Here is a 19464-nt window from a genome sequence, read left to right as displayed (position 1 = left end):
AGCTGTGTCTAAAATCTGGGCCAAATACAAACAACATGTGAAGGTTGTTAAAGGCAAACATACTGGTAGACCAAGGAAGACATCAAAGCGTCAAGACCGTAAACTTAAATCAATATGTCTCCAAAACAGGAAATGCACAACAAAACAAATGAGGAACGAATAGGAGGAAACTGGAGTCAATGTCTGTGACCGAACTGTAAGAAACCGCCTAAAGGAAATGGGATTTACATACAGAAAAGCTAAACAAAAGCCATCATTAACACCTAAACAGAAAAAAACAAGGAAACAATGGGCTAAGGAAAAGCAATCTTGGACTGTGGATGACTGGATGAAAGTCATATTCAGTGATGAATCGCGAATCTGCATTGGGCAAGGTGATGATGCTGGAACTTTTGTTTGGTGCCGTTCCAATGAGATTTATAAAGATGACTGCATGAAGAGAACATGCAAATTTCCACAGTCATTGATGATATGGGGCTGCATGTCAGGTAAAGGCACTGGGGAGATGGCTGTCATTACATCTTCAATAAATGCCCAAGTTTACATTGATATTTTGGACAGTTTTCTTATCCCATCAATTGAAAGGATGTTTGGGGATGATGACATCATTTTTCAAGATGATAATGCATCCTGCCATAGAGCAAAAACTGTGAAAACATTACTTGAAAGAAGACACATAAGGTCAATGTCATGGCCTGCAAATAGTCTGGATCTCAATCCAATTGAAAATCTTTGGTAGAAGTTGAAGAAAATGGTCCATGACAAGGCTCCAACCTGCAAAGCTGATCTGGTAACAGCAATCAGAGCAAGTTGGAGCCAGATTGACAAAGAGTACTGTTTATCACTCATTAAGTCCATGCCTCAGAGACTGCAAACTGTTATTAAAGCCAGAGGTGGTGCAACAAAATACTAATGATGTATTGGAGTGTTCTTTTGTGTGTTTGTTTTTCATGATTCCATAATTTTTTCCTCAGAATTGATTGATTCCATAATTTTTTCCTCTGCTTGGTCTGAAAAAAATTACCCTTACTGAGTACCACATTTTTTATCTTGATTTATTTTAGTGTTTCTTAAAGCCCTAAAGCTGCCATTTGAAATGACTTTAGTTTTGGGCCATGTCTGTGATCTGCTTTTTTTAAACAACATTAAACAACTGAATGAACATCCTCCGAGCCCGGTGATTCCATAATTTTTGCCAGGGGTTATAATATATGAGTTTCACTTTTTGTATTGAAGAACTGAAATAAATTAACTTTTTGATGATATTCTAATTTAGTGAGATGCACCTGTGTGTGTGTGTGTGTGTGTGTATATATACACTGTGTTCCAAATTATTATGCAAAAAGTGTTTAGGAGTGATAAGGTAAGAATTTTTTTGTTTGTCAGTTAAACTCATTGATGGTGATGTGTGTCAGGGCTCTTTATATCACTGTAAGCAATTGCAGACACCTGTGCTAATTAGTTTGGCAGGTGTGTCCAATGAAAGGCAAGACTACTTAAGAAGGCTGTCCCACATTATTAAGCAGCCTACATTTTCTGCCAAAATGGGAAAGAAAAAGGATGTGTCGGGTGCTGAGAAGCAACAAATTGTGGAGTGTTTAGGTCAAGGCATGACTAAAATCAACATTGCCAAGACACATCATCCTGATCATAGCACAATCAAGAGGTATGTAGCTGATTCACAGTACACGCGTGTGCGTGCTGATAAGGGAAAATTGAGGACTCTTTCCTACAGGCAATTACGTCAGGTTAAAAGAGCAGCGGCAAAAAAGCCTTGTCATAGCAGCAGACAAGTTTTTGAAGCTGCTGGTGCCTCCAACGTCCCCCGAACAACAAGATGCAGGGTCCTTCAGATGTTTGCAGCTGTGGGTAAGCCATCGTGTCGACCTCCTCTATCCACTGCACACAAGCAGAAACGGCTCCAGTGGGCCAAACAATACATGAAGACTGACTTCAAAACTGTTTTGTTCACCGATGAGTGCCGTGCAACGCTCGATGGTCCAGATGGATGGAGTGGAGGATGACTGGTTGATGGACACCCCATGCAAACACGGCTACGGCTCCAACAAGGAGCAGGTGGAGTAATGTTTTGGGCTGGAATCATGGGGAGAGAGATTGTTGGCCCCTTTAGGATCCCTGAAGGGGTAAAGATGAACTCCATAATGTATGTTGAGTTTCTCAAACAGCACTTCCTGCCATGGTTCAAGAAGAAGAACCGTGCATTCCGCAGCAAGATTATTTTCATGCATGATAATGCACCGTCTCATACTGCACATAACACATCTGCATCTCTGGCTGCTATGGGCATAAAAGGGGACAAACTTATGGTGTGGTCCCCATGCTCCCCTGACCTCAACCCCATTGAGAACCTCTGGAGCATCATCAAAAGGAGTGTCTATGATGGCGGGAAGCAGTTCACATCTAAGCAACAGCTCTGGGAGGGTATTCTGTCCTCATGCAAAACAATTGGAAGCAGAAACCATCCAAAACCTGACAAATTCAATGGACGAGAGAGTTCAGAAGCTCCTTTCGAACAAGCGGTCCTATGTGCAAATGTAACATCACCTAGAATAAAGTTTTGAGTTGAAAACTGTTTGATTTCAGTTTGTAATAACCTGCTAATGCTTATAATTTCAAAAATGACCATTTTTTTGTTCTTTATTAAAATGAAAAGGTTGAAAACTCTGCTGTGCATAATAATTTGGAACATGCATTTTGAGTGTAGCTTGAGTGTTTATTTTTTAAAAAATATACTGTTATCATAGGCAGTTTGTACAAAAACCTTTCAATTGTACTCTAATAGTTATTTGACTGGAAAATTACAATGACTGCAATTCATATAGGTAATTTGGGAAAATCTGAGAAAATATTATTTGCTTAATAATTTGGAACAGAGTATATATATATATATATATATATATATATATATATATATATATAGTAAGGTAGTGCTATTCATCACGCTGGGGGACACTCGCTTCACGGGGTTAATTAAAGCACACCAGCCACGTTTTCTGATAACGCGACATACAGCAGTTTATTACACTTCATAACTGCACATAACATAGTCCATCTCAGTGGGTCACCGGCATGGTTAAACACATAACATCCAGGAGACCTTTCCAATGGCAGACATGCCCGCTTGGCTTTAGATACAGACTTCAGCAAGGTACAACATCAATGTCCATATAAAGAACCATTTTTACCTTTGCTGGGTCTTAGCTGCTTCTCTCAGCTCTGTTCTGCCACAGCTGTGGCTTTAAGGCTTCCCAGCCGTGGTCTCCAAGCCACGTGCCTTCCAGGGCTACTGAGTCCCAAACACAGGGATTTAGCCTCTTGCCTCACCAGGCCTCACCAGGCCTCTCTCTTCCAGCCTCTCTAGGCTAATGGTGTCAACAGGATGGCACATGTTAAGGAGCTGAAACTCCTAAACCTTTCATCCAATTTTAATGTGGATACCCTCAAATAAAAGCTGAAAGTCTGAACTTCAACTGCATCTGAATTGTTTTGTTTAAAATTCATTGTGGTAATGTCTAGAACCAAAATTAGAAAAATGTTGTCTCTGTCCAAATATATATGGACCTAACTGTATATATATATCTTACATAGTCTCCTTTATTATGTATATTGCCATCCCCATCCTTATTACACAGTGCCCTCTATTATTATGTACAGCTCTGTCCCTTACATATCTGATAATCTATAACGCCCATTTCTTTAATACATACCATCCTCTCCTGTTAGATATATAATGCAATGACTGCTGATGGAGCATGGGAAAGCTTCTTTTCTGATGAATGAGTTGATGGACTGGTCTTCTGGTCACCGACTGCTCCATCAGCAGTCATTTTATATCTAACAAGAGAGGACTATGTGTGGCACCCCAGGGGTCTGGTTTTCCACAGTAATGTAATGTTATGTCTGAGAGCAGGTGGGAGGTCCTTTGGTCAGGGATCCTGTGCATGCCACACCTCCTGCCCAGTCTTGGGAGGGGAAGAACTTCCCCTGTATAAACCCGGGGCTGAGGCAGGGTGAGTCAGACAAGGAGAGTGGAGACAAGAAGCAGCATAGGAAACAGCAGGCTTACAAGGAGTCAGGGGCTGGCAGCTGCAGAGCTTGCCCTGACTAAGAAGATTCTTTACCGGACCCGGAGTCCGAGGCTGTGGGGACTAACTCCTACCCAGCAGCAGAATCCGTCAGGCAGGGGATTTCAGGTCCCCTGGCCCAGAAGCCCGAAGGCACGGTCACACGCGTGGGACCAGCACCGCCATCGTGGAGCGGAAGCCATTAGAAGGCCCCGAGTCACCGGCCATACGGGTGAGCACCACACGGTACACTCAGGGACGTGGGCTACTTACATCAGCTTCTAGCAAGGTAGCCAGAAGAGTACAGTCAGTTTGGGAGGCCTACAACTATGCCTGGCCAGGGGAGATCCCATCTGCTCAAAGACTGACCAGGCCCCGTTTGCTAGCAAGTACTCCGGGAGGGTCTGTCGTTATTACCAGTAAAGACCCTGAACTACACCGTACCGTCTCTGAGTGGTTCCTGCTACCCCCATCATCCACGTCGGCTGCCCTGAGGCCATACCCCTCCCGTTGGGGGTTATACTATCACGCTGCACAATCCTACCACCGGCCTCAGCGGTCTGCCCTGCAGCAGCAGCTCCCTGGCTGCTCTCAACGGGTGGCGTAGTCATCAACTATTTACTACTAATAGACTGCCGTCTAGTTTGACTCCCTGGGCACGGACCGGGTCACCGCCACGAGACTACAACCCTCCACTGATCCGGCTCCGGGTAGGCTCCCGCGTGCGCAGCGCAGCGCGACACAGGCCCAGGGGCGCGTCAACTTTGGCGTAGTCGGCAGGATCTCGTGCCCGCAACCACCGGGTACTGCGTCCCTGAAAAGCAAAGACTGTTCAAACTTACCAGTGGTGAAGATTCCCGCTATCCGTGGAGGTTTCCCGCCATCCGGCGCCATCTTCTACCTTCTTCCCGCCATCGGTGAAGTTTCCCGCCATCCGGCGCCATCTTCGGCCTTCTTCCCGCCATCCGTGGAGTTTTCCCGCCGTTGGACGCCATCTTGGGGACGCCGCGCGGGAAGAAGAGGGGCGTGGACTCTGAAAGCGCGCGAGAACTGAAGCCCCGCCTCACGTCCGGACGTTGCGTAAGGTCCTGGAAGGAGCCCAGCAGACGCCGACGTCACAGGAGCGCGACGGAAGGTCCTCAACCCTGACGATCCACTGCGGAGCCGCGGCCTACGGAAGAGGATCATCGCAAGGTAGGCCACGGTCCACTAGGGGGGAGGAAGATGTCGGATACGGAGGAGAGCTTCACTGCCCCAACCCCCGCCAGCGCTACCGCTGCTGCAGTTATGCCCTTCACAATGCCCTATATCCCGGGAGCAGCTTGGCTACCCCAGTACTCAGGGGAGTCACATACCCTGCATGACTTTAGAGAAAAGCTGGATAGCCTCTTCCAGGTGTACCCCCTCACAGAAGAGCAAAAAGTGAGCATCCTGGTGGCCCAACTAACCGGGGCAGCCAAAAGGGAAGTAAAATCCTGGCCACCTGGGAGGAAGACTGTCGCAGGAATACTAACCCGGCTGAAGGACACCTTTGATACCCGCACCTCAGCCGAGATTAAGCTTAGATTCTACGGGTGCAAGCAGCGAGCGCATGAGAGTATAAGGGACTATGCACTAAACCTACAAGAGGCCCTGAGGGCCATAAAGCAGACCGACCCTGATGGGGTGGGAAACGAGGACAGGCTGTTGACTGAACAATTTATAGAGGGTTTATATTGCAATGCCCACCGAACCCAGTTGCGGGCAATGGCCTTACAGGATCCCCATCTGGACTTTGCACAGTTCAAGGACAGAGCCATCCGGGTGCTCCGAGAACCGGCACCAGGTGGCGTTGTGACCCACAGACGCCCCACTACCACTTACTATCAGGAGGCGGCGCCCTTGTCAGCAGGGCCTGTGGGAGCTGATGCGCAGGCTTTGGACAATGACCCGGCTCCAGACCTACACCATCAGGTCCAAGAGCTAGCTAAGAGCGTTGCTGCGCTAACCCGAACTGTGCAGTCTTTACAGGTTTCCACCCCAGGGAAGATCCAGCTGGCATCCGGACCGGAGGACATCCCGTGGCGTCGACCAAGGAGGACCCCACCGGCCAGAGGAAGACCCAGTGACCGATACAGCGAGGACGGACGACCCATCTGCCGCCGCTGCAATCAATCCGGACATATGGAAAGGTACTGTTCTTTAAACGGGCACAACCTGGGGTAGAGGGCCAACCCCCAGGAAAAAGATCACCAGGCCCATCGAACTGGCGCGACAGATATGTGGGAGGACGTCCAGTCTTGCCTGTGGTACTGGATGGCATTCCCATGAGTGCCCTACTGGATACCGGGTCACAGGTCACCACCATCCCGTACGTGCTCTTCAAGCAGTACTGGAATGACTCGGATATTACCCACTACCCTGACGACGACTTGAGTATCATCGCCAGCAATGGCCAGCCCGTGCCACAGATCGGATTTAAAGAGGTGGCCCTCAAAATCGGTAGAGTCGAACTGGCCGCACAGGGACTGATCATTGTAGATATTGATAAACATGAGAGACACCCAAAAATAACTCTAGGAACTAACGTAATTGAAAATTGTCTTGCAGAGGTGATTTTCCTTTTACAGCAGGTTGCCAAGAACGCCAGCTCCGGCGAGCAGCGGGTGCTCCAGAAAGAGATCCGGGCACTGATGCAACGGCAACAAGTGGAACTCTCCGGCGGTGAGATTGGTAGCGTAAGAATGTGTGACCCTTTCCCTATTGCCATGCCCCCAAAAAGTGAAATGATGATTTGGTGCCGGGCAGCTATTGGTCTGAGAGGAAGAGATTACCAGGCAATGGTAGAACCAGTTTACTCAGACAGTAGGCCCACCATTTTGACAGCACGGGGGGTGGTCAATGTACGCCATGGGAGGGTGCCCATTCGCATAATAAATATCGGGGAGAGGGAAGTGTACCTGCCCCGGTATGCCACGCTAGCCAAATTATATACCACTAATCAAAATTCTATACAATCTGTGGAACCCTTGCCTCCATCTCACCCGGAGGAAGGTAACGGCTCTAAGAAAGACATGGAGGACTGGTGTCAGCAACTACATTTGGGTACTGATTCCACTCCCTCACATCAGAAACAAGGAGTCTATCGGGTGGTTCAAGAGTATGAGAGAGTGTTTAGTAAACACCCGTTAGACTTTGGGCGGGTCAAGGGGGTAGAACACCGCATCCCCACGGGAGATCATCCTCCCATAAAAGAGAGGTATCGACCCGTACCCCCTGCACACTACCAACACGCCAAGGGGATGCTTCGATACATGAAGGAGGCTGGGGTAATCCGGGATAGCTGTAGCCCCTGGGCAGCCCCACTAGTTTTAGTCAAAAAGAAAGACAACACCATGAGGATGTGTGTAGATTACCGGAAAATCAACCGTATCACACACAAGGATGCGTACCCCTTACCAAGGATAGAGGAGTCATTGGCTGCTTTAAGATCTGCTAACTTCTTCTCTACCTTGGATCTCACTAGCGGGTACTGGCAGGTTCCTGTAGCAGAGGCGGACCGGGAGAAGACCGCATTCACCACCCCGATGGGACTTAGCGAGTTCACCTGCATGCCGTTCGGACTCTGCAACGCCCCAGGAACCTTCCAACGATTAATGGAGTGCTGTCTGGGCCACAGAAACTTCGAGACGGTCCTGTTGTACCTGGACGATGTCATCGTATACTCCAAAACTTATGAGGACCACCTGAAACACCTGGCGGAGGTGTTCGAAGCTCTGGCGAGTTACGGCCTAAAGGTGAAACCCTCCAAGTGTCACCTCCTGAAACCAAAGGTACAATACCTGGGACACGTGGTGAGCGCTGACGGAGTGGCTCCCGACCCCGATAAGATCACCGCAATTAAGGGATGGCCAAGCCCCTCCAGCGTAAAAGAAGTGCGGCAGTTCCTAGGGTTGGTAGGCTACTACCGAAGGTTTATTCCCGGTTTCACCAAAAAGGCAGCGCCTATGCAGGACCTCCTGATAGGCCAGTCCCGGAAGGCCAAGAACCAGAAGCCGCCCTTCAAATGGGAAGAGCTAGAAGAAGAGTCCTTCCGCCAGCTGAAGATGGCCCTCACGGGGGATGAAATCTTGGCGTACCCGGACTATAGCCAGCCCTTCATCCTCTACACCGACGCCAGTAACATCGGGCTAGGAGCCGTACTGTCCCAGATTCAGCAGGGGAGAGAACGAGTAATCTCCTATGCCAGCCGAAAACTGCGACCCACCGAAAGGAACCCCGAGAATTACAGCTCATTTAAGTTAGAGTTCCTGGCCGTGGTATGGGCAGTCACCGAGCGCTTTAGGCATTACCTCGCTTCTTCCCGGTTCACCGTATACACGGATAACAACCCGTTGATACACCTGGACACGGCAAGACTCGGTGCCCTGGAGCAGAGGTGGATGGCCCGTCTGTCCAACTACGAGTTCACAATCAAATACCGGGCAGGATGCTCCAATACTAACGCAGATGCCCTGTCCAGGATGCCCAACCTGCCGGACGAAGGAGAAGATCCGGAGGGACTGGAAGAAGTTGAACTCCCTGCGTTCCACCGTCATGGGACTATCCAGTATTCCCACCGGGTAAGGGGTAAGCAGGCTGCTACGTTGAACCCCTTACCCCACTACAACTGGGCGGAAACGCAAGACAGCGACCCTGCCGTCCGACTAGTGAAGGAGATGCTGACTCGGCCGGAGGCTCGCCTTGAACCAGACGCTCCGGAGGAAGCCAAACAACTATGGGCTGAGAAGAGTCGACTATTCCTTTACAAGGGGAAGTTGTGCCGCAGAATGGTCAACTCCCGGACGCATGAACTACTCTGGCAAGTAGTGGTGCCACGAAGAGACGCAGCCATGGTGATGGAGGCATACCACGACGGAGCTGGACACTTCGGGTGGAAAAAGCTGGAGTTCCTGCTACGCGAGCGGTTCCACTGGGTAGGCATGAGGGGAACCATCGAGAAGTGGTGCAGAGACTGTGGCCCGTGCAATCTGAGAAGGAAGGACCGGGCCAGCCAGAAGACTCCCCTGCAGTCCATCGTCACCCGGCAACCGTTGGAACTGGTAGCCTTGGATCATGTAAAACTGACCCCAAGCAGAAGTGGCTACGTCTACGCGTTAACCATCGTGGATCATTACTCCCGGTTCTTGGTTGTCGTCCCCGTCAAGGACTTAACGGCTCAAACAGCAGCTAGAGCCTTCCAGCAGCACTTCTGCCGTCCACACGGGTACCCGGACCAAGTGCTGATGGACCAGGGACCTGCCTTTGAAGCGGAGGTCTTCCAGGAATTCTGCAATCTGTATGGCTGCCGGAAGATAAGGACGACACCCTACCATCCGCAAACTAATGGACTTTGTGAAAAAATGAACCAGGTGGTAATGGATCTTCTAAAAACATTGCCCCTGGAAGAACGCAGTCTGTGGCCTGAGAAGTTGCCCGATCTGGTGGACCTATACAACCACATCCCGGTAGGTTCCACCAACTGTACCCCGGCTTACCTAATGAGGGCGAGACCTGGTAAGTTACCTGTTGACCTGGAAATGGGAGTCCTGACACCTGAGGACACTTCACCAGAAACAGACTGGGACACAGAGAGGCAGCAGCAGTACCGGAGAGTACAAGAGAGCGTGGAGCGAAGTCTCTGTCGGGCTAGGGAAAGACAAGAGAAGACTTACAACCAGTATGCTCCCGCTGTTCCCCTGGTACCCGGAGAGCAGGTCTTGAAGAGGAAAAGACGGCTCCACAAGTTGGATGACCAGTGGGAGGAGGACCCGTACACCGTCTTCCCTCAAGCCACGAGAACCCGAAGGTCTGTACCATCAGTAAAGACGGAGGGGAAACCACAGCCATTGTATCCCGGGACCACCTGAAGAAGTGTCCCGAACAACTGAGGAACCCTGAAGAGGAACAAGAAGACCATCGACCCGTGGGAGAAAGGGAAGATATGGTTAGTACCGTGCTCGGGGACTTCCCTCGGTCTTGGACTCAAGTCAGTGGTGCAGTTGTGGTACCCGTACTCACCTTCCTCCAACCATCATCCCAAGAACCTATGGAGCAACGGGTAGAGCTGGAAGAACAGCCGGTCCAGGGGGCAGAAGACTCCACACGAGTAGAACAGGAGAATCAACCCTCTGCTTATAGTGAGCCTGCCGTACCCCTAGTGAGACAAAGAGCCGGTAGACAGCTGCCCAGTTTACCCTTGACAGCTCCTACACCCTGTAGTTCAGGGCCAGACAGTCAGCTCCGTAGGTCCACTAGGGCCACTAGAGGCCAGTTACCCGCACGCTGGAGAATTTAAAGTGTATAAATTGTTTTATTTATGTTTTTCTGTGTCTTGTTGCTTGTGTATAATTTTGTGTTTCTAGTTATTTTTAGGAAACCTTGGTGGATTTACCGGGAATCCTTGTATATAGTTGGAGCGTAACCCAGGATGGACTAGAGACTGTTAAGGACTCGGGGTAGGACAGACCCCTACCTGGTTACGTCTCCCTGTGTTGGTGAAATGGACACCTTTGCTTTTCTTCAAAGACTGCATCCGGTTGCGGACACGCCGTAACCATCTTATGTGTTTTTCTTATAGTATTGTTATTGTTATACTTTGTTATGTTTTTCTAAATGTGTTTAGTCCCGGAGTACTAAATTTCACTAGGGGGGAATGTGGCACCCCAGGGGTCTGGTTTTCCACAGTAATGTAATGTTATGTCTGAGAGCAGGTGGGAGGTCCTTTGGTCAGGGATCCTGTGCATGCCACACCTCCTGCCCAGTCTTGGGAGGGGAAGAACTTCCCCTGTATAAACCCGGGGCTGAGGCAGGGTGAGTCAGACAAGGAGAGTGGAGACAAGAAGCAGCATAGGAAACAGCAGGCTTACAAGGAGTCAGGGGCTGGCAGCTGCAGAGCTTGCCCTGACTAAGAAGATTCTTTACCGGACCCGGAGTCCGAGGCTGTGGGGACTAACTCCTACCCAGCAGCAGAATCCGTCAGGCAGGGGATTTCAGGTCCCCTGGCCCAGAAGCCCGAAGGCACGGTCACACGCGTGGGACCAGCACCGCCATCGTGGAGCGGAAGCCATTAGAAGGCCCCGAGTCACCGGCCATACGGGTGAGCACCACACGGTACACTCAGGGACGTGGGCTACTTACATCAGCTTCTAGCAAGGTAGCCAGAAGAGTACAGTCAGTTTGGGAGGCCTACAACTACGCCTGGCCAGGGGAGATCCCATCTGCTCAAAGACTGACCAGGCCCCGTTTGCTAGCAAGTACTCCGGGAGGGTCTGTCGTTATTACCAGTAAAGACCCTGAACTACACCGTACCGTCTCTGAGTGGTTCCTGCTACCCCCATCATCCACGTCGGCTGCCCTGAGGCCATACCCCTCCCGTTGGGGGTTATACTATCACGCTGCACAATCCTACCACCGGCCTCAGCGGTCTGCCCTGCAGCAGCAGCTCCCTGGCTGCTCTCAACGGGTGGCGTAGTCATCAACTATTTACTACTAATAGACTGCCGTCTAGTTTGACTCCCTGGGCACGGACCGGGTCACCGCCACGAGACTACAACCCTCCACTGATCCGGCTCCGGGTAGGCTCCCGCGTGCGCAGCGCAGCGCGACACAGGCCCAGGGGCGCGTCATATGTAATAAAGAAAGGGTTCTGTGAATAACAATAATACACTATGTAAGGGACATCACTTTACATAACAGCAGAGGAAGCTATATAATAAGGGACCACCCCATATATAACTAGAGAGGATGGTACGTAATAAGGGACGGTGTTATACATAATAAAAGAGGAAACTATGTAACTAAGGATGGCGCTATACATAATAAGTGAGTACACTATATACTAAGGGACTGTGCTATACATACTAAGGCTACACTCCTGTAACCGTGTGCAGTGTCGGTGTGCTGCCCGCTTTTACAGACGCATTGATCATGTCCTATTCTGATCCTCAGAATTGGATCAGAACAGGACATTTTCTGACTCTCACAGATCTCATTCTCAGATCCGTGATTTTCATGGATGTGTGAATGGACCTATAAAACTCTACAAGTCATTGTGCCGTCCCATAAAAAAAATGGCAGCACACAGACATTTCATACAAATGTGAGAATGCAGCCTAAGGGATTTTACAGATAACATTATTATTATTATTTATTATTATAGCGCCATTTATTCCATGGCGCTTTACATGTGAAAAAGGGGTATAATGCAAGAACAATTACAATAATCTTGAACACAATGTGACAGCGACTGGTACAGGAGGAGCGAGGACCCTGCCCGCGAGGGCTCACAATCTACAAGGGATGGGTGAGGATACAGTAGGTGAGGGTAGAGCTGGTCGTGCAGCGGTATGGTGGAGCGGTGGTTACTGCAGGCTGTATGCTTGTCAGAAGAGGTGGGTCTTCAGGTTCCTTTTGAAGGTTTCCACGGTAGGCGAGAGTCTGATACGTTGGGGTAGAGAGTTCCAGAGTAGGGGGGAAGCACGGGAGAAATCTTGTATGCGATTGTGGGAGGAGGAGATAAGAGGGGAGTAGAGAAGGAGATCTTGTGAGGATCGGAGGTTGCGTGCAGGTAAGTACCGGGAGACTAGGTCGCAGATATATGGGGGAGACAGGTTGTAGATGGCTTTGTATACCATGGTTAGGGTTTTGAACTGGAGTCTCTGAGCAATGGGGAGCCAGTGAAGAGATTGACAGAGAGGAGAGGCCGAGGAATAGCGGGGGGACAGGTTGATTAGTCGAGCAGCAGAGTTTAGGATAGATTGGAGGGGTGCGAGAGTGTTAGAGGGGAGGCCACAGAGCAGGAAGTTGCAGTAGTCAAGGCGGGAGATGATGAGGGCGTGCACTAGTGTTTTTGGAGATTCATGGCTGAGGAATGCGCAGATCGGGAGATATTTTTGAGTTGGAGTCGGCAGGAAGTGGAAAGGGCTTGGATATGTGGTTTGAAGGAGAGTTCAGAGTCCAGGGTTACCCCAAGGCAGCGAGCTTGAGGGACTGGGGAGAGTGGGCAGCCATTGACGTTGATAGATAGGTCAGTTGGGGGGGTTGAATGAGATGGCAGAAAGATGATGAATTCTGTTTTGTCCATGTTAAGTTTTAGAAATCTGGCAGAGAAGAAGGATGAAATAGCAGACAGACATTGTGGGATTTTGGTTAGTAAGGAGGTGATATCGGGTCCAGAGAGGTAGATCTGTGTGTCATCAGCATAGAGGTGATAATGAAAGCCATGAGACTCTATGAGCTGTCCCAGGCCGAAGGTGTAGATGGAGAAGAGCAGGGGTCCTAGAACTGAACCTTGGGGGACACCGACAGATAGGGGGCGAGATGAGGAGGTGGTGTGTGAGTGGGAGACACTGAATGTCCGGTCTGTTAGGTATGAGGAGATCCAGGATAGGGCCAAGTCTGTGATGCCGATAGATGAGAGAGTCTGTAGTAAGAGGGAATGGTCCACTGTGTCAAAGGCAGATGACAGGTCTAGGAGGAGGAGGACAGAGTAGTGTCGCTTAGATTTGGCGGTTAGTAGGTTGTTGGTGACTTTAGTCAGTGCAGTTTCAGTAGAATGGTGCGGTCGGAAACCAGATTGTAGGCGGTCAAAGAGGGAGCAGGAGGAGAGGTGGGAGGACAGCTCAGAATGGACGTGTTGTTCCAGTAGTTTTGAGACATAGGGGAGAAGTGATATGGGGCGATAGCTAGACACAGAGGATGGGTCAAGGGAGGGCTTTTTGAGGATGGGTGCGATTGAGGCATGTTTGAAGCATGAGGGGAAGACACCAGTTGTTAGTGACAGGTTGAAGAGGTGGGCTAGGGCTGGGATGAAGATAGTGGTAAGGTTTGGGATGAGACGGGATGGGATTGGATCAAGTTTACAGGTGGTGAGGTGTGATTTGGAGAGTAAAGGCCCTGTCACACATAACGAGATCGCTAGCGAGATCGCTAGCGAGATCGTTGTTGCGTCACGGTTTTGGGATCGCTGGGGAGAAGTCAAACATGCAGAACTTTCCAACGATCTCGGCTGCCCCAGCGATCTAACCAACGATCTCGGTGGTCGTTGGGACGCTTTCACACAGCAGCTATTTCAACGATCCACACCATGATAGGGACTGTACTGTGTCAGAAAGGCGTACATAAAATTACTTTTCTGCGCCCCCCTCATCTCCAATTGGTGGACTCGACTATGTTCTGATTGGGTGGCCTTGGTTTAACACTGCGTCTCCGGTCAGATGGGATCTCTACTGCGTCTCCATTAAAAATGGAAACTTATTTGAGACCCCAAACAATACCTACCTCGCTAAAGATGCCTGATTTCTTCAAAGTGGAGTCACAGCCGGAGAACGCTGGTGGGATCTGAAAAAACAAGGACGCAGTAGCGACCACCAATCGGGGACGAGGAGCGCAGAAAAGTCCAATTTATGCACGCCTACATGTCTCAGTTCTGAATTGCTAATGAGGTCGTTGATAAGGTGTCAAATACAGCGATGCACACTGCCCAGCGGGAGTGCAACGACCCAGGAATGGTCCAGGAAGCTTTGTAACGATCAGCGATCTCACAGCAGGGGCCTGATCGTTGCTACCTGTCAGACATAACGAGATCGCTAGCGAGATCGCTATTGCGTCACCAAAACTGTGACTCATTAGCGATCTCGCTAGCGATCTCGTTATGTGTGACGGGGCCTTAAGGAGGAAAGTTGATCTTCAGAAATGGTGGAGAAGGTGGTTTTGGAGGAAGAGGGTTGAGTAGGTGTGGGGAGGGATTATCACTCCAAGCCACACAGTGCAGATACAGAATAATATTTACATCTAGGTACTTATCTCCAACGTCTCATCTGATTGGAGTTGTTTTCTGCTGTGTCTTCTCCATCTGGTCAGACCTTCATGTCGACATCTGCCAGCCACAACTCGTCTTGTCACGGTGATCACCGCAGCCCTAAAAATAACATGGACACATATATTGTATACATACGTGTCTCACCCGCACTGCACCCCTGAATACAGATATGTACCCCACAATTAATATACTATTAGCCACGCACCAATCAAAATATAAAGTTATAAGGAGCACTGTACCCCCCATTGATTATAATCTGCGTCGCCCAATAATATAAATGATTCAGCCTTTATGGCTCTCCCCAATTAACATGGAAAATATGCAAGGTTTTACAGTACAAGCAAAGTGAATGTGATCTCTGCAGTCTCATGTACAGATTTGCAGCAGATTAAAATCTACATAATGTCAATTCTTGCAGTGTATTTCACACATAATAATTGGCAAAAAATGTATTTTACGCAGAGTTCTTCCTGCCAACACATTAGGATATGCAGCAGAATTTTCTCCTGCAAATACTGAATATTTGCACATAGCCTTAGTCCTTGTCCTGTGTTCCTTCATCATTCATTATAAGTACTTGATAGTATTATAATGAATTTGGGGGTAGGAGAAGACATTGTCAGGTACTGAGCATCCTCCGCTACCACCCAATTCATTACAAGTCCCTGACAGTGTCTTCTCCCACCTTTCAATTCATTATAAACAGTGATGAGCTAACGTGCTCGCCACTATTCGGTATTCGCTCGAGCATCACGGTGCGCGACAAGCTCTGCGAGTATTTCCGGGTTGCTCGGGCAGGAGCTCGGATCCCCTCCCTGCATGTTTGACGCTCTTTACACACTGTAATGCCGCAGCCATGTTGGTTGTGGCATTACAGTGATTGGCTTGCCGCACAGCGTCATCAGGTCAATATCAGACCTGGCGCCGCCGTGCTCGTCACAGTCACTCCGGAATCAGACAGTGTAGGGAGAGCTGCTGCTGAGCTAGGGAGAGATTTGCTTGTTTCTAGTTAGTGTAGGTATACCAGACTATATTAGAGACACATATCCATCTCAACTAACAGTCCTTCTGAGGACTAATCCAGCTGCAGAAATATCAGTGCTAGGCAGGCAGGGTATATAGTAGACTGCAGAGCACATAGCAAGAGGGTCCATTCCACTTCTGTCTGCTGGTGCTTTTACAGATATTTCTAGAAATAGGCCCAGGTATCAGGGGCCAGAAATCATTTTTTTTATCTTAATCCTGATTATTTGCTTAAAAAGCAATCTAGAGAACACCGTTTATCTGCACTATTTGCTTGTTGGCACTGCAGAATGAAGCCAGGTCCTTTCCATATTACAGCGCTAAAATCCAACTATTTAAAACTGTGGTTTGTCCGTCACACGGAACACATATAATTGCGCTGAAAATATTGTCATTTCTGGCCTCCATTGAAATTTTGTTGCAGTGTGTCAGTGAACTTATTGACACGAGGTCAGCGCTGCTAAAAATAGTTACCTACAGGCCAGCTATTTAAAACTGTGGTTTGTCCGTCACACGGATCACATATAATTGTGCTGAAAATTCTGCCATTTCTGGCCTCCATTAAAATTTTGTTTCAGTGTGTCAGTGAAGCTATTGACACCAGTTTGCTGTTAAAAATAGTTACCTACAGGCCAACTATTTAAAACTGTGTTTTTTCCGTCACACGGATCACATATAATTGCTCTGAAAATATTACCATTTCTGGCCTTCATTGAAATTTTGTTGCAGTGTGTCAGTGAACTTATTGACACGAGGTCGGCGCTGCTAAAAATAGTTATCTACAGGCCAGCTATTTAAAACTGTGGTTTGTCCGTCACACAGATCACATATAAGTTCGCTCAAAATTCAGCCATTTGTAGTGAGCGTGGAAGATATTGTCCTCCATTTAAAATGGGCAAGGCACATGGCAAGGGACAAGGAACTGGGCGTGATAGTGATGGTGATGGTGCATGCAGAGGCCGATGCCGTGGGCAAGCTGAAATTGTGCCACAGCAAACACCCACATCTTCTCGCTCGACCTTCCTGTCCCAATTAATAGGGGACCCCAGAACACCACTATTGAACACAGAGCAGTGTGAAAAGGTTATTGGTTGGATAACAGATAATGCTTCCAGTCACTTAGACACCACCACCACCCAGTCTTCCACACGGTCAAGTCTCAGTAGCCGTGAGTCTGGACCGCATATTCCTCACTCGAATACTCCTTCCTCCCACCATGCCAAGTGCCCAGAGACAACTGATCCCACACTTGGACGGCACTTGGACGGCTCTTGGGCACTCCGAAGAGCTGTTCACTTTTCCATTTATAGATTTGGGCCTCTCGCCTGGTTCACTTGAAGCGGGGCAAGAGGAGATTGCATGTAGCGATGCCCAAATATTTGAGCAGCCACGGTCATGCGAAGGCGATGGTGGGAAAGTGTCACAAGAGGTGGACGATGATGAGACACAATTGCCAGAAAGTTAGAAGGAGGACCAGGGTGCGGAAGTGGAAGACGAGGTGGTGGATGATATAGTAACTGACCCAACCTGGCAGGAGGACATGCAGAGCGAGGACAGCAGTACACAGGTTGGAGGGAGGCAGAGCACCCCAACAGGCAGGAAGAAGCAGTGTGGTGGCCGCAGACAGAAGGCGGGCAACCGTTCCCCGTAACACCAACACGATGGAAGTTGCAAGTACAACTGTTAGGTCTTCCCCAGTCTGGTTGTTTTTTAAAGACTCTGCCGATAACCCCAAAAAGGCCATTTGCACCACCTGCCAGGCCAGCATCAGCAGGAGTAGCAAAACTACCAGCCTGACCACCACCAGCATGATCAGGCACATGGCAGCAAAGCACCCAACTTTGTGGGCCGAACCCCAAGGTCCAGGAATAGTGTCTGCTGGTGACACCACTGCTTCTTCCGCTGTTGTGCGTGCAAGTCAACTCCCTGTCCATAGTGCATGCGAAGATGCCTCCTGCCCTGCACCTGTCGTTGCACACTCTCAACTAGCACCATCAGCAAGCACGTCCTTCTCCTAATGCAGTGTTCAGTTTTCCATACCCCAGTCCTTGGAACGCAAGCGCAAATACGCAACCAATGCCCCACAGGCCACACTACTAAATTCCCACATTTCGCGACGGCTTGCGCTCGAAATGTTGCCTTTTAGGCTCGTGGAGAAGGAAGCTTTCCGCAACCTGATGGCGGTGGCTGTCCCTCGGTACTCGGTCCCCAGCCGCCACTATTTCTCCCGGTGTGCCGTCCCCGCATTACACAAGCACGAGTCCCATAACATTAGCCGTGCCCTCAACAATGCAGTTACAGGGAAAGTCCACCTAACCACGGACATGTGGACAAGTGCTTGTGGGCAGGGACGGTACATCTCACTGATGGCACACTGGGTTAACATAGTGAAGCCGGGACCTAGTCGGACCTTGGGACGGAACACATCCTCCCAACGCCGAGGATTGCGGGCTCTAGGTCAATCAGGGTTGCCCCCACAGTCTACAGCTCCTGCACTTCATCCTCCTCAGCCTCCTCCTCCCCTTCAGCCTCCATCTCCGAAATGACCACATCAGTCACAAGCTAGAAGCACTGCAGCACTGCCTTGGCCAAGCAGCAACAGGCTGTTCTGAAGCTAATATGCTTAGGTGACAAACCGCACAATGCTGAAGAGTTGTGGACAGCTCTGAAAGAGCAGGCAGATCTGTGTCTGACACCACTGAACCTACAGCCAGGCATGGTCGTGTGTGACAATGGCCGTAACGTGGTGGCGGCTCTGAGGCGAGGCGAGCTCACACATGTACCATGCCTGGCCCATGTGCTTAACTTCGTGGTTCAGCGGTTTCTCAAAAGCTATCCAAAGCTGCCGGATCTGCTTGTCAAAGTACGCCGCCTGTGTGCCCATTTAAAAAGTCACCTACAGCTTCCGCCGCCCTTGCCGTGCTTCAGCAGTGTTTGCAGCTTCCGGCTCACTGACTGGTGTGTGATGTCCCCACGTATTGGAACTCTACACTGCAGATGTTGGGAAGGATTTGTGAGCTGAAGAGGACAGTTGTTGACTACCAGCATCAACAAGGCTGTCGTTATTCAGTTCAGACTCCACACATAAGACCTCAGGAGTGGACATGGATGTCAGACATCTGTACCATCCTCCAAAACTTTGAGGACTCCACCAAGATGGTCAGCGGCGATGACGCCATCCCACTTCTCTGTCTTCTGAAATGCTCTCTGCTCACAATCAAAGAGGATGCATTGCAGGCGGAGCACGATGAGATGGAGCAAGGAACCATACAGGGTGATTACATACAGGGTGATTACACACAGCCCAGCTTCATCTCATCCCAACGTGGAATGGGTGGCAATGAGGAGGAAGAACAGGAGCTAGTTTCATGCACTATAGACGGTACTACCTGCACAACTGTCATACCGTCTGTTCAGCGTGGATGGCCTGAGGACATGGTGGAGGAGGAGGAGGAGACTTTGGTCAGTCGTCCTCTTGGTGAGAACACGGAAGTCTTGCCTGTTAGCAGTCTGGCA

The sequence above is a fragment of the Phyllobates terribilis genome, unplaced genomic scaffold (genome assembly GCF_046119375.1).
Source record: "Phyllobates terribilis strain yellow unplaced genomic scaffold, ASM4611937v1 Scaffold_11__3_contigs__length_659146591, whole genome shotgun sequence".
Classification (NCBI taxonomy): Eukaryota; Metazoa; Chordata; class Amphibia; order Anura; family Dendrobatidae; genus Phyllobates; species Phyllobates terribilis.
Note: the sequence above shows the minus strand (reverse complement) of the source record.